General features: G+C 46.9%; 1 protein-coding gene across 2 annotated transcripts in view; it reads right to left on the reverse strand.

Moving 5' to 3' along the window:
• Window positions 1-12,222, reverse strand: part of APAF1 (apoptotic peptidase activating factor 1) — a 137,957-nt gene extending 125,735 nt beyond the window's left edge. Inside the window, exon 1 of one of the 2 annotated variants that reach the window (XM_089694103.1) lies at window positions 12,101-12,222. The gene's annotated coding sequence lies outside the window, so the exon portion shown is untranslated. Of the gene's footprint in view, window positions 1-11,819; window positions 11,901-12,100 lie in introns of those variants that run through there. The other variant, XM_089694111.1, reaches the window with a different exon arrangement.
• Window positions 12,223-14,698: the final 2,476 nt, after the last annotated feature.

The raw sequence follows: 14,698 nt of genomic DNA on the forward strand, positions 1-14,698 counted from the left end.
CTCTATATTTGAAAATGCTAGCTACCTGGCTGTCATACTAATTAAGGGTTCGTCTAACTCAAAACGAGCTATGAAGACCAGGAATTCCAACTTTGCTGGATACTTACTTGTTCAAAGTCAGTGCCTCAAAATGGTGAAGCTACAGATCCAGCACAAAAACGGGTAAATGGCATTTTTATAAAGAGGTGAGTAGCAACAGGGTACATATATGTCACAGTCCAGTCTTCCTATTAGTTAAACTGAGGTAGTACAGCATTGGTTCAATAAATGGTTAAAGAGTTCGTAACTGATGTTGTGGATGCAATGTGCTGTTACCAACCTATAGGCTTGCATGATCATATGAGAAAACTTGATGCATAGGAAGATATGTCAGTGTTGTCCTGAGATTGAAAACAATCTGGATCTGAGGCCCTATTTGTAATCCTGGTGTTGGAAAACAATTCTGCTGGAATCCATATTACCTTTCCATCCGAGTTAGGCCCCTTTGGTCGGGCACTACGATCAGGTCCGCCTGTCAGTTTTCAGGGGGACCTGATCGGAAGGTCCATTTACCCCTATAGACAGGCGGGTGTTACACCCCGGTCACATCGCGTACGACTTGGCATTCGATTTGCATGCCATGCGACTTAAAAATCTTATGCTAAGTCGCACCCTATTGTCTGCTATTACAGCGATCATATTGGTGCAGTTCGGACTTGGTCGGAACCGCACCAATTTCTAAAGTAGTGCATGCACTACTTTTGTTGCGATTTGCAGACATCTGTGTCAGATGCCTTGCAACTCGCAACTGAAATCGGCAGGTCACCCGATTTTGAAATTGTGCGACTTCATTGTAAGTCGCTCGATTTCAAAATCGGCTTTGATGTGAACGGGGCTAAATGGACTTGTTTCCGCTTACACCTTTTTTACTTATGGGTCTGATCAGGCCCACTACATAAAAAAAAAACCATAAGAGGATTTTATCCTCTTCCATTTAAGTGGAGAGGATTGGAGGTAGCCGGGTGTAAAAGGACAGCGCAGTCAGTTGTCTCCCGGCCGCCCATAGAGCAGAGCGGGTTCTTCCCGTGTCTATCTGCAGATACTGAGCAGACACAGATGCATCACCTTCCCTCTCTGCTCCAATCAGGAACAGAATCTGCTCCATGTGAAAAGGGCCTTAAAGTGTAAATTCACCTTAAGCCAGGGGCGGACTGACCATTTGGAAACTCGGGCAGTGCCCGAGGGCCCGGGGTCAGTAAGGGGCCCCATGAGATGCCCCTGGTACCTTTTTCATAGGCTTTTTTGAGTTTGGGCAAGGACACAGGGGCTCTATGATCCCCTATTGCCCGGGGACCCATGAGTAGTCAGTCCGCCCCTGCCTTAAGCAACATCTTCCAAAACTTCCTGTATGCAGATCCATCTCCTCTGAATAGTACATACCAGCACTACTCCTGTTTTAAATGGTGCGCCTCCATCCATTACACATGCGGCTGTGTCTGGGCCTTGCCCCTTGATCTCCCTACAAATATGCACCCCCTAGTGGCTGCTCTGGGCCATCAAAACTGCACTCTCTCCCTCTCTAGAGGAGCTTAGTAGAAGGTGCTCTGGGCTGTTCAATCTGCACAGTGCACTCTCTCAGCTCTGCAAGGAGAGAGCACACACATGCCGTACGAACAGCCTGGAGCAACCTCTATGGGGCACACAAATGTAGTGTGCGGCCCATCCTGCAAATAGCAGGACAGAGGGGATCGAGGGCCAGCAGTTTTTCCAGAGAGGTCCCCTCACTCACCGCTGCAAGTGTAATAGGAGGAGGTACAGTATTTGAAAAGGGAGGAGTGTTGGTATATACAATCATGGCCAAAAATATTGGCTCCCCTGCATTTCTGTCAGATAATGCACCATGTTTGCAATTACAAATGTTTAGGCATTCTCATCTTTATTTCTTGTTTGTATTGATATGACACAAAAAAAGTCGAGAAACAAAAAGCCCAATATGACACATTCCTTGCAAAACCCCAAAAATGGACTGGATAAAATTACTGGCACCTTCTCAAAACTGCAAGAAATTAATTGCATTCCAAGTTTGTGATGCTCCTGTAAATTGTAGTTAAACTCACCTGTATCAAATAACAGGTGCTGACAATATAGAAATCACACCAGCAACCAGGTAAAATGGTGAAAAATTGACTCAACCAATCTGTTGTGTGTCTCTGTGCCACATGGAGTATGGAAAAGAGACAGAGGAGCAAAGAATTGTTTGAGGATTTGAGAACAAAAATTGTGGAAAAACATTACAATCTCAAGGTTACAAGTCCATTTCCACAGATCTTAATGTTCCTGTGTCCACTTGAAGGGAAAAATTAGAACCAAAAAATCTGGTGAGCACGTTAAAGCAGAGTTCCAGCTGAAAAACAAAAAAGTCAGCAGCTACAAAAACTGTAGTTGCTGACTTTTAAAATACAGCTGCTTACCTGTCCCTCGATCCAGAGGTGTTCTCACCACCACTGGTTTCACCAGCCGTGTTCTCTCCCTGGCGCCGACATCTTTAGTGTGGTAACCGGCTAGATAGCTTGTGGCTTCACAGCCGGGTGCCCGCTGCACATGCACGAGAAGCGCTGCACTTTGTGAATGGCCCCGTAGTCTTCTGGGACCTGTTACATGTCCCAGAAGACCATGGGGAGGGAGGACAACTTCCGCTGCCAATCGCCTAGGCGATTCCAGGAGAAGTGGGAGCGGGTACCTCCCCAAAGGAGCCAATCCTTAATGGGGAGTGGGGGACAAAGCATTAAAGAGGAACTTCCCCGTTTGGGTGGAACTCCGCTTTAAGAATTCATTGAGAATTGTTACTATATCCATCTAACCAGATATTGATGTGTTAGATTATCAAAAACAGTGTTCACTGGTTTTATGTTGCATTCTTTTACTTTTATAATAAAAAATATCACAAAAAACGTTTTATTACTCAGATAGGTACATTGACTGTTAACATGTGATCTTCCTGACTTTTTCTGCTCCTCAGCTATCCTTATTGTTAGTGTATGTTATGTGTGGCCCAAGACAATTCCTCTTCTTCCAATGTGGCCCAGGGAAGTAAAAAGGTTGGACACCCTTGTTTTCAACAGTTGTCACAGGAACTGGTGTCCCAAAATGTAGATAAATGCCACTCACATGTAATGCAGTCCACCTTCCTCTCCGATGTATGGGTGTACTGCATGTGTGTGGGACTTCCTGGGTATACCAAGATGGTGATCGACGCCGGAAATGCGTCACTGCGCACAGGAGGCATTGTAGCCACAGTAGAAGAAGTGTGCTGACACTGTCACAGATTTGAAAAACACTATTGCACGTTGCATGAGCTTATTCAACACCCATTTATTGCATCATGGACTATTAGTATATTTATGTTTATACAGATTTGAAGTGTGGACACATTTTTTGGCACTTAATTTATTTGTTATCCCTTATTTTATAGGAGTCTTTGTTATTGTTTGTTGGTTGTGGTTATCAAGTTTATAAGTCACTTGGGTGACCGGGGCACCTTATTTTTGTTTGGCACTGTATTGTGTGTTTATGTACACATATCTGTTTATTATTATATTTGTAATATTTGGAGAAGCGCTGCACTATATTTTTTATTATTTTTACACTGGGTATCAGTTTAGAGTGTTGGCAGCTTTACGTGAGGGTACACTTCCTTTACAAGCGCATCAGGATTTTGTTGCATATTTATATGACATTATTGACGTCCCAAAGAGAAGGAATTTATTTTCATCTTCATCACATATGAATTGGACTTTTATTTTATTTATTGATATTTGAAGTGCCGCACCCGTATGTTTTTAATATTATATGCATTGTCGCCTGCAATACCTTGGTGGCTGCTCATATTTAATTGATTTATCCATTTATCTATATTAAGCAGACGCATATATACTATAGCGCATAATTGTTAAAATATTTCTCTATATATACTGGAATTTTTTTTTTTACTAGTAATGGCGGCAGTCTTATAGCGGGACTGCGGTGGGCATTCTGACACTGGGGGTAACTGACTTGGTGTCACTGACAGTGCTAATAAAAGCACTGACAGTGAACTAATAGCACTGGGCAGGAAGGGGTTAACATGTGGGGTGATTAGAGTGTTAACCGTGTGCTGTTTTACTATGAGGGCTGTGTGTGTGTTTCACTGTAAACACACTGCTTTGTATGGCTTTGCTATGCAGAGCCATACAAGGCAGTGTGCAGGAGCTGACAGGGGAGAGATTTGTACTGTTTACATACAGGTCTCTCCCCTGTCGGAAATCCTTGGAGATCGCCGGGTGCCAGCGAGGAATCACCGGCCAGGACCCGGTGATTGATAGCCAAGGCTGCGAATGGCCCCCTACCCGGAACTGCAAAATCATGTGTATATATAAGTGATTTTGCACACCTGCACCGCCCTGTAGCAGTAAATCTGCTATAGGGTGGCGCGGAAGCGGTTAATACAACACTAGATGTTTTTTCATAGTAGCAGTGTAAATACCTAAATTTGACTTGGTATCAGCCTCTTGCAGCCCCTATACAGCACAGCTCAGGCTGGGCTAAGGAGAAGCAGCAGAAGAAGCCAAGTCAGTTCATGTTTTGTTGTGACATGGAATATGTTGATAGGAATAGAGAACAGAGTGACAAAAAGATGCACTTATCAGTCTATTGCTAATGCTTTTTTTTTTCTACTATCCAGTCACAGGTTGGGGGAGGAACAAGACCTATAAGTGTTACTTGATGTGCTAGTAAACTTTCATAAAAAAAATTAAAATTAACTTTCTCCTTGTAAGGTAAAAGCATATTGTGCTAGTATGCATTGCATTCTAGCACATTATGAAAAACATACTTTAAAACGAAGCCCTCCAGCGGCGCGCTGTCCCCACTGCAGATGCTTCCATCTTCACCTGGTCTTCATTCCGGGTTCACGGGCTGTGGCTGCTAGAATTGCCAAGCCGCGATTAAGTAAATCCTGCGCATGCACGTGGGAGTCGCGGCCACAGCACAGTGCTCTGAGGGAAAGCCATGCATATGCCGTTCCTTCAGCGTGTATGCGCTAGTGACATCATCGGCTGCCAAACAAGCAAATATCTCCTAAAGCTTGCACGTTTAGGAGATATTGATTTAACCTACAGGTAAGCTTTATTATAAGCTTATCTGTACAGAAAAATCAAAATGTGGAGTTTACTACCATTTTATAGAATAATTCCAGGCATAAGCATTTTACACATTACATTGGATCAATGTAACTATGTATGTACCACACCTGGCTGATCCCTTTGGAGGCTGAAATCACTGATCAGCAATACTCCAGTGATCTCCACTTGTTCACTTACTTTTGGATCCTGTGCTGAGCAGCTGCACTCCTTCACTGTGAATGCAAGAGGCTGGCCGCTTGGCAGGCAGGGTTCTTATAATAAAAAAGACCCTAGTGGTCTCTTCTGTCATAAATGCCTCATCGCCTGTCAGTGGTCATGTGATCTGAGCCACGCATGCGCAGCTCAGGCCACATTTACGGCACAAGGTGGGTGCTGATGTGATGTGTGGTATGTGCACGGGAGTGATATCATCAAGGCCCAGCCATTCAAGCAACCAAAGAGAAGGAACCCAGAAGGAAGACCGGGAGAATATGAAAGGTCCCAGGACCCGCAGGAGTGGTGATAGTGCAGTACTGGAGGGCTCTGTTTGACAGGTAAATCTTCCATAGTACATACTAGCACATTATGGCGTAACACTGCAGGGGGCCTTTGTTATGTGTTTATTACTACTTTAGGTCAAAACTCCTGCATGCAAGTTGTGGATCAGTGAATCAGAAGCTATAAAACCTGGTAGAATATTATGACAGCCCGGTTACTAATGTTTTAAAAGGAAGTCAACACAACCTGTGTATACTATAGGTTCTGTTTACTCTAACAGCCATGGTTTCCATACATTGTACTAACAATAGCCAACAAGGCTGAAGCAGCTGTATGCCAATAACATTGACTAAATGAGGGCACTGATGTCATCAGCATACTGCACCTTTGCTAAGCCGACTGCAGATGACAGGTGACTGAAGTTGAAAAAAATAAAAAGATGATTCCGGAGGACACGCAAAGTCATCTCCAAACACTGCAGAGATCTTTAAAAAAAAAAAAAAGTATGGCCAAAGCTTGATACTTGCAAAAGTAAGTGCTCTCTTGTAACCAAGAAACAACCACTCCAGTCTCTGCATGTATCCTGACAATAATATCGGGATCCACCCAGATGCCTGGACCAAGAACTGGCTCAACCTCTCAGTGCACCACTGGGAGCCTTAGACAGCCAGTCCCTCCCCTCCACTGCACAGTGCTCCAGTGAGCACTGGAGTGGCAGAGCAGAGAACCAGTGACTGCCAGTCACCACACTCTGCTCAGTGCAGACCGAGAACAAAGTAATCCGTGATCACTCAGTTCTCAGCTTACAGCTGGTGGGTGACAGCTGCAGCATCAGATCAATGGTGCAACCACATAGGTCAGTATGAAGGTTTGTTTTTCTTGTTGTTTTTTTTTTTTTTTATACCCGCATTTCTCCTTTAACACTGCTTCTTATGACAAATGCATTGTTTTGCATTAAATAATGATTTACCAATGCCCTGGCCTCTGATGCTTCTGAAAGGCACAGGTGACACCACCATCCCTTTCTGTATAGCTGAGAGCTCAGAATCCTGTGAAAATACAGTGTTGTGAGATTTCATGTGCCCAGCTAACTCAGGAGGCAGTAGGGAGGCACAGTGACATCACCTGTGCCACCCAGAAGTGAGTTTTTTGTTGTTTTTTTTTTAATTCCATGCGATTTGTTTACAAATGGCTTTTTAAAGTCAAGTATGTGTTGCTGGGCAGGTTTGCTGAATAAAAAACAGACCTTCTGTTTGGCTTCAAATAATATTAAACCCGAACCTGAAAATGTAATATATTGCAGTTTACCACTACTTAAATGTGGTGGCTGCATTGGTTTTCTTTCCTCTGTTTTCACCTGGTGATCTGACCAGTAACATACCTCCGGTATTAGTGAGACACTACACTGTATGAATGAGCACAGGAGACACAGCAGAAAGCAACATTGTCAGTCTGGGAGGAGGGCAGCGTTAAATGTGTTAACAGATTAGATACACTAACAAACTGAAGCCAAACTCCAGCTCATACTTTATAATCAGTTACAGCAGACATTTTTTTTTCTTTTTGGGAAAAAGTTTTTGCATAAATAAAACCTTCTGAAAGGATAAGTTCACCTTTGGGAACATGTTACATGTTCCACCTGTTTTTAGGGTACATGTAATACGTTTCTGCTCCTGCAGCCGCTTGGTAATCCGAGCCCTCTGTGCGAAAGCAGTATGGGGATAAGTTCCCTGTACATACCAGCTGTGCAGGACTCCCACTTGCTCGTGTCATTCATTTACAGAGTTTTGTTAATGAATGAACTACATGTACCGACATCCTTTGTGGCTGTCGGCTTGTAGTTTTCAATGAACTACCACGGTGCTGCTGAGCGCTCCGGTGGTTCACCGATTCTTCTCGTCAGTGTGAAACTGGCTGCCCATACGATGTAAGGACACACAGCTTACAGTTACAGTGTGCAGGAGCCCTGCATGGCACCAGTGATCTGCTGATCGTGGGTCCATTGCTTTCCAGGCTCCTAAGATGAAAAATAGTAAAGGCACATTTTACCTGCAAAAAAAAAAAGTGCATTTAATTATTTTCTTTTTTTAAGGTGAACTTATCCTTTAATCACCCCTACCAGTGTTAAATGGTTTGTCTCATCCATGTAAACTGATACATTCTGCTGGAGAGCTTGTGCTTTTGAAAAACAACAGATTTGCTGGTCAGATCACCAGATGAAAATAGAAGAAAGAAAACCTAAAACAAAAAAAAAAAATGCAGCCACCACATCCAAGAATTAGTAAGCGGCAATATAATAAACGTTTGCTTTAGGCCAGGGGTGTCAAACTGGCAGCCCTCCAGCTGTTGTGAAACTACAAGTCCCATCATGCCCCTGCTTTTGATCATGGGACTTGTAGTTTGGCAACACTTTGGGGGCCGCCAGTTTGACACCCATGCTTTAGGGTTTAAAGCAATATTAAACCTGAAAGCAAACATTATATTGCAGCTCATAGTTGTGATGCCTGCATTTGGGGGTTTTTTTAGGCTCTCTTTCTTATAGTTTTATCTGATGATCCGGCCAGCAAGTCTGTTTTATAAAACCTCAAACTCAGCAGAATATATTAGTTCAAGGGGTGTAGCAAACCATTTAACACTGGCAGAGGTAGGTAAAATGATCAGCTTTACTTACTGATTTATCCATGTAAAATCTTTATCTCAAATAGAAAAAAAAGCTGGTTGCTGTACCTGAAAATAAAGTGTGAGCTGGCGTTTGGCTTCAATTAGGTACTGTTCTTAAAGCGGAGCTCCAGACTCCTGTGTAAAAATTAAAAGTCAGCAGCTACAAAAACTGTAGCTGCAGACTTTTGATAAACAGCCTCTCGCCTGTCCTGCATTCCAGCACTGTGCTCAGCCCAGCCGTTTTCACTCTGTGCATCCCTCTCCCCAGAGCTGGCATCTCTACTATGGGCACCCAGTTGTGACAACTTGCGGCTTCCCAGCTGGGTGCCCACTGCACATGCGTGACATATGAATTGTCCGGAGGTTTTTGGGACCTGTCACGCATCCCAGAAGACTGCGGGGGGGAGAAGAACTTCCGTTTCCGATTGCCTAGGTCACGGGTGTCAAACTGGCGGCCCTCCAGCTGTTGCCAACCTACAAGCCCCATGAGGCATTGCAAGATTGACAGTTACAAGCATGATTCCCACAGGCAGAGGCAAGATGGGACTTGTAGTTTCTCAACAGCTGGAGGGCCGCCAGTTTGACACCCCTGGCCTAGGTGGTTGGAGCGAAAGTGGGAGTGCGTACCTGTAAAAATCAGGTACCTGCTCCCTCCCATTCTCCCCAAAAGCTCAATTTCACAAACGGGAGCTGGGGATGGACCTCAGAGTAAAACGTCCCCTTTTGAGTGGAACTCCACTTCAAATCTGCTAATACATTTAACACTCCCCTCCCACCAGACTGACAATACTGCTGTCCCTCCTGCACTCATTCCTCCAGAATTGTGTCTCACTGTGTACTGGCCAGATCACCCAGTGAAAGCAAAGGGGGAAAAAGCCAAAGAAAGGAAAACAGAAGCAGCGACCTCATGTAATGATTGTTAAGCTGCAATATAAAACATGTTTGGTTTAGGGTGCATTACCGCTTTAACCCAGCTCTCCTGTGTCTTGCAGTGGATCAGTGGGAGGCTAGTTGGCTCGTAAAGCCCAACTCCCCATGACCTGTCTACCTCTTGTCTCCAGGAGGAGGTAAGCAGTGAAGCCACGTCCCCATTCAGAAAGTTCCCCGCGTCACCAAACAGGTAACCTTCCTGCCCACCACAGGTCCTCTACAGTCAATGGGGACCCATATTACACGTGGTGTCCATGCTCCTGACGCGCCTCTACGGTCAATGGGGGCCCACGTTACGCAGGGTGTCCGTGCTCCTGACGCGCCTCTACAGTCACTGGGGGCCCACGTTACGCATGGTGTCCGTGCTCCTGACGCGCCTCTACAGTCAAAGGGGGCCCACATTACGCATGGTGTCCGTGCTCCTGACACGCCTCTACAGTCAATGGGCGCCCACGTTACGCATGGTGTCCGTGCTCCTGACTCACCTCTACGGTCAAAGGGGGCCCACGTTACGCATGGTGTCCGTGCTCCTGACGCTCCTCTACGGTCAATGGGGGCCCACGTTACGCATGGTGTCCGTGCTCCTGACGCTCCTCTACGGTCAATGGGGGCCCACGTTACGCATGGTGTCCGTGCTCCTGACGCGCCTCTACAGTCAATGGGGGCCCACGTTACGCAGGGTGTCCGTGCTCCTGACGCGCCTCTACAGTCAATGGGGGCCCACATTACGCATGGTGTCCGTGCTCCTGACGCGCCTCTACAGTCAATGGGGACCCACATTACGCATGGTGTCCATGCTCCTGACGCGCCTCTACAGTCAATGGGGGCCCACGTTACGCATGGTGTCCGTGCTCCTGACGCTCCTCTACGGTCAATGGGGGCCCACGTTACGCAGGGTGTCCGTGCTCCTGACGCGCCTCTACAGTCAATGGGGGCCCAGGTTACGCAGGGTGTCCGTGCTCCTGACGCGCCTCTACAGTCAATGGGGGCCCACATTACGCATGGTGTCCGTGCTCCTGACGCGCCTCTACAGTCAATGGGGACCCACATTACGCATGGTGTCCATGCTCCTGACGCGCCTCTACAGTCAATGGGGGCCCACATTACGCATGGTGTCCGTGCTCCTGACGCGCCACTACAGTCAATGGGGACCCACATTACGCATGGTGTCCATGCCTCTGACGCGCCTCTACAGTCAAAGGGGGCCCACATTACGCATGGTGTCCATGCTCCTGACGCGCCTCTACAGTCAATGGGCGCCCACGTTACACATGGTGTCCGTGCTCCTGACGCGCCTCTACAGTCAAAGGGGGCCCACGTTACGCATGGTGTCCGTGCTCCTGACGCTCCTCTACAGTCAATGGGGACCCACGTTACGCATGGTGTCTGTGCTCCTGACGCGCCTCTACAGTCAATGGGGGCCCACGTTACGCATGGTGTCCGTGCTCCTGACGCGCCTCTACAGTCAATGGGGGCCCACGTTACGCATGCTGTCCGTGCTCCTGACACACCTCTACAGTCAATGGGGACCCACATTACGCATGGTGTCCGTGCTCCTGACGCGCCTCTACAGTCAATGGGGGCCCACATTACGCATGGTGTCCGTGCTCCTGACGCGCCACTACAGTCAATGGGGACCCACATTACGCATGGTGTCCATGCTCCTGACGCGCCTCTACAGTCAAAGGGGGCCCACATTACGCATGGTGTCCATGCTCCTGACGCGCCTCTACAGTCAAAGGGGGCCCACGTTACGCATGGTGTCCGTGCTCCTGACGCTCCTCTACAGTCAATGGGGACCCACGTTACGCATGGTGTCCGTGCTCCTGACGCGCCTCTACAGTCAATGGGGGCCCACGTTACGCATGGTGTCCGTGCTCCTGACGCTCTTCTACAGTCAATGGGGACCCACGTTACGCATGGTGTCCGTGCTCCTGACGCGCCTCTACAGTCAATGGGGGCCCACGTTACGCAGGGTGTCCGTGCTCCTGACGCGCCTCTACAGTCAATGGGGGCCCACGTTACGCATGGTGTCCGTGCTCCTGACGCACCTCTACAGTCAATGGGGGCCCACATTACGCATGGTGTCCGTGCTCCTGACACACCTCAGAAAGTTCCCCCTGTGTCACCAAACAGGTAACCTTCCTGCCCACCACAGGTCCTCTACAGTTAATGGGGGCCCACATTACGCATGGTGTCCGTGCTCCTGACGCCCCTCTACAGTCAATGGGGGCCCACGTTATGCATGGTGTCCGTGCTCCTGACGCGCCTCTACAGTCAATGGGGGCCCACGTTATGCATGGTGTCCGTGCTCCTGACGCGCCTCTACAGTCAATGGGGGCCCACATTACGCATGGTGTCCACGCTCCTGACACACCTCTACAGTCAATGGGGACCCACATTACACATGGTGTCCATGCTCCTGACACACCTCTACAGTCAATGGGGATCCACACTACACATGGTCTCCGTGCTCCTAACACACAGGCCTGTATAGCAATGTTTACCACATACACAGAGCATAGCACTTTGCTGTACGCCCACAGGTTCACCCCAATAGAACAAAACCCCTCTCACAAAGCCGAGCCCTACCTGAACCCTATTCATATCCTGCCGCAATACCAACAACTACATCCCCCGGCGTGCTCCGCGGCCCTGCCGCGTCTATCTTCCGGTTAACCCCTTAAAGCTACCTGTCTGCCGCCCTGGTGCACAGCGCAGAGCTGTGTGACAATGGAGGGGTTAATATGCAGCACTTCCTGCTTCCTCTGTGCTCCGGGCCAGCCCGGTATAGGAGAGACGTGTCTATGTAAGGAGGCCTGTGTGTGGGAGCTGAGCTCAGCCTAACCTGCTGGTGGCTCCGGGCCACTCACCTGTCTGTGGGGAGGCGCGCACTACTGGCAGTGCTAGGAGGAAGGCCGCTGTTCTGTAGGACTGGGTGCAGGCTAGTCTATATTATATCCCGGCCTCAGGGCACCGCCCCGCCCCGTCCTGCTTGTGTGTGGACGGCTCTTACATACACCGTGACAAAGCAAGTCTGGGATATGGGGCAATTGAGGCAACACGTAAACAACAGTGCTGTCTGCTTGTGTTGTTTTCTGTCTACAGCTGGCCGGGAATGACACTGGCTGCTGAAGGATTGGCCAAGAGAGCTGTTTGTGGACTGAGAAAAGCAGCCAATACATGCTACAATCTGATTGTATGAACTTTTACACACGGGGCCATACATCCGTATAGGTGCGCGCACTTCCGCAAGTGCTGCCGTATAGGCGCTGGTTTATATGGGCACTAATGAATTTTAGGGCCCCAGGCAGAGGTGAAATTAGACCCTTCAGGGCCCAGGTGCAAGAAACTGTGAAGGGACCCCCGGCTGGGTACTGTCAAACTACAGTACTTCAAAATCTCCATGGGTGACAATTTAAACATTTTTACAGGTTAACCGTTTAAAGTTACAGAGGAGGTCTAGCGCTAGAATTATTACTGTTGCTCTGACGTTCATGGCGATACCTCACGTGTGTGGTTTGAACACCGGTTACATATGTGGGTGTGGCCTACATATGCGTTCACCACTATGCACGGGGGCACTTTAAATTTTTTATTTTAATTTTTTTACACTGTCACTTTAACCACTTGCCAAATGGGCACTTTCACCCCTGTCCTGCCCAGGCCAATTATCAGCTTTCAATGTTGTCACGCTTCAAATGACAATTGCGTGGTCATGCAACACTGTACCCTTATTATTATACAGGATTTATATAGCGCCAACAGTTTGCTCAGCACTTTACAATATAACGGGAGACAATACAGCAACAATACAGTTCAATACAAGAGGGATAGGAGGGCCCTGCTCCTTGGAGCTCACCATCTAGGATCAAATTTTTCTTTTTTCACACAAATAGAGCTTTTTTTTTTGGTAGTATTACCACTGGAGTTTTTATTTTTTGCACTCTAAACAAAAAAAGAGCAAAAAAATTAAAAAGTTTTTCTTTGTTTCTATTATAACATTTTGCAAACAGGTAATTTTTCTCCTTCTCTGATGTGCGTTGATGAGGCTGCACTGGTGGGCATTGATGAGGAGGCACTGATAATGTACTATTATGCAGCAATTATAGGCACTGCTGGGTGACATTGATCACTGTTCAACAAATTTTTATTTTTTGCCAGTTTTGGAAACAAAAGGATCCATTTCTTAATGAATTTCACATTCTGAGTTCAAATATAACAATGAAATTTGTCAATTGGCTCTAGTTTTTCTGTAAACGGAAAGTTTTCTACTATAGGCGTAATGACTACATAATGCACAATAATTATATACAGTTGCAAGAAAAAGTATGTGAACCCCTTGGGATTATGTGGAGTTTTGCATTAATTGGGCATAAAATGTGCTCTGAACGTCATCTAAGTCACAACAATAGAAGAACACAGTCTGCCCAACATAATACTGCACAAACATTAGATGTTGCCATGGTTTAATTGCACATAACATGTAAACATTCACAGTGCAGGGAGGAAAAAGTATGTGAGGCCCTAGCTTAATGACTTCTCCCAGAGCTAATTGGAGCCAGGAGTGAGCCAACCTTGACTCCAATCAGTGTGATGATATTGGATGTGTTGCTGACAGCTGTCCTGCCCTTAAAAAACACACACCTGTTTTGGGTTTACTGGTTTCAAGAAGCACTGTCTGATGTGAACCATGCCTCGCAGAAAAGAGCTCTCAGAAGACCTGCGATCAAGAATTGTTGACTTGCATGAAGCTGGAAAGGGTTACAAAAGTATCTCCAAAAGCCTTGATGTTCATGTGTCCACGGTAAGACAGACTGTCTACAAATGGAGAAAGTTTAGCACTGTTACTACTCTCCCTAGGAGGGGTCGTCCTGTAAAAATGACTGCAAGAGCACAGCGCAGAATGCTGCATGAGGTAAAGAAGAATCCCAGAGTGTCAGCTAAAGACCTACAGAAATCTCTGGCACATGCTAACATTTTTGTTGACACATCTACAATAAGGAAAACATTAAACAAGAATGGAGTACATGGGAGGACACCACGGAGGAAGCCATTGCTGTCCAAAAAGAATATTGCAGCACGTTTGAAGTTTGCAAAAGAGCACCTGGATGTTCTACAGCACTACTGGCAAAATATACTGTGGACAGATGAAACCAAGATTGAGTTGTTTGGGAAGAACACACAACGCTATGTGTGGAGAAAAAAAGGCACAGCACACGAACATCAAAACCTCATCCCCACTGTAAAACATGGCGGAGGGAGCATCATGGTTTGGGGCTGCTTTGCTGCCTCAGGGCCTGGACGGATTGTTGTCATTGATGGGAAAATTAATTCCAGAGTTTATCAAGACATTTTGCAGGAAAACGTACGACCATCTGTCCACCAACTGAAGCTCCGCAGAGGATGGGTGATGCAACAGGACAATGACCCAAAGCATACAAGTAATTCAACAAAACAATGGCTGCAAC

The sequence above is a fragment of the Staurois parvus genome, unplaced genomic scaffold (assembly GCF_062004578.1).
Source record: "Staurois parvus isolate SC_StPar_1 unplaced genomic scaffold, SC_StPar_1.0 ptg000025l, whole genome shotgun sequence".
NCBI lineage: Eukaryota > Metazoa > Chordata > Amphibia > Anura > Ranidae > Staurois > Staurois parvus.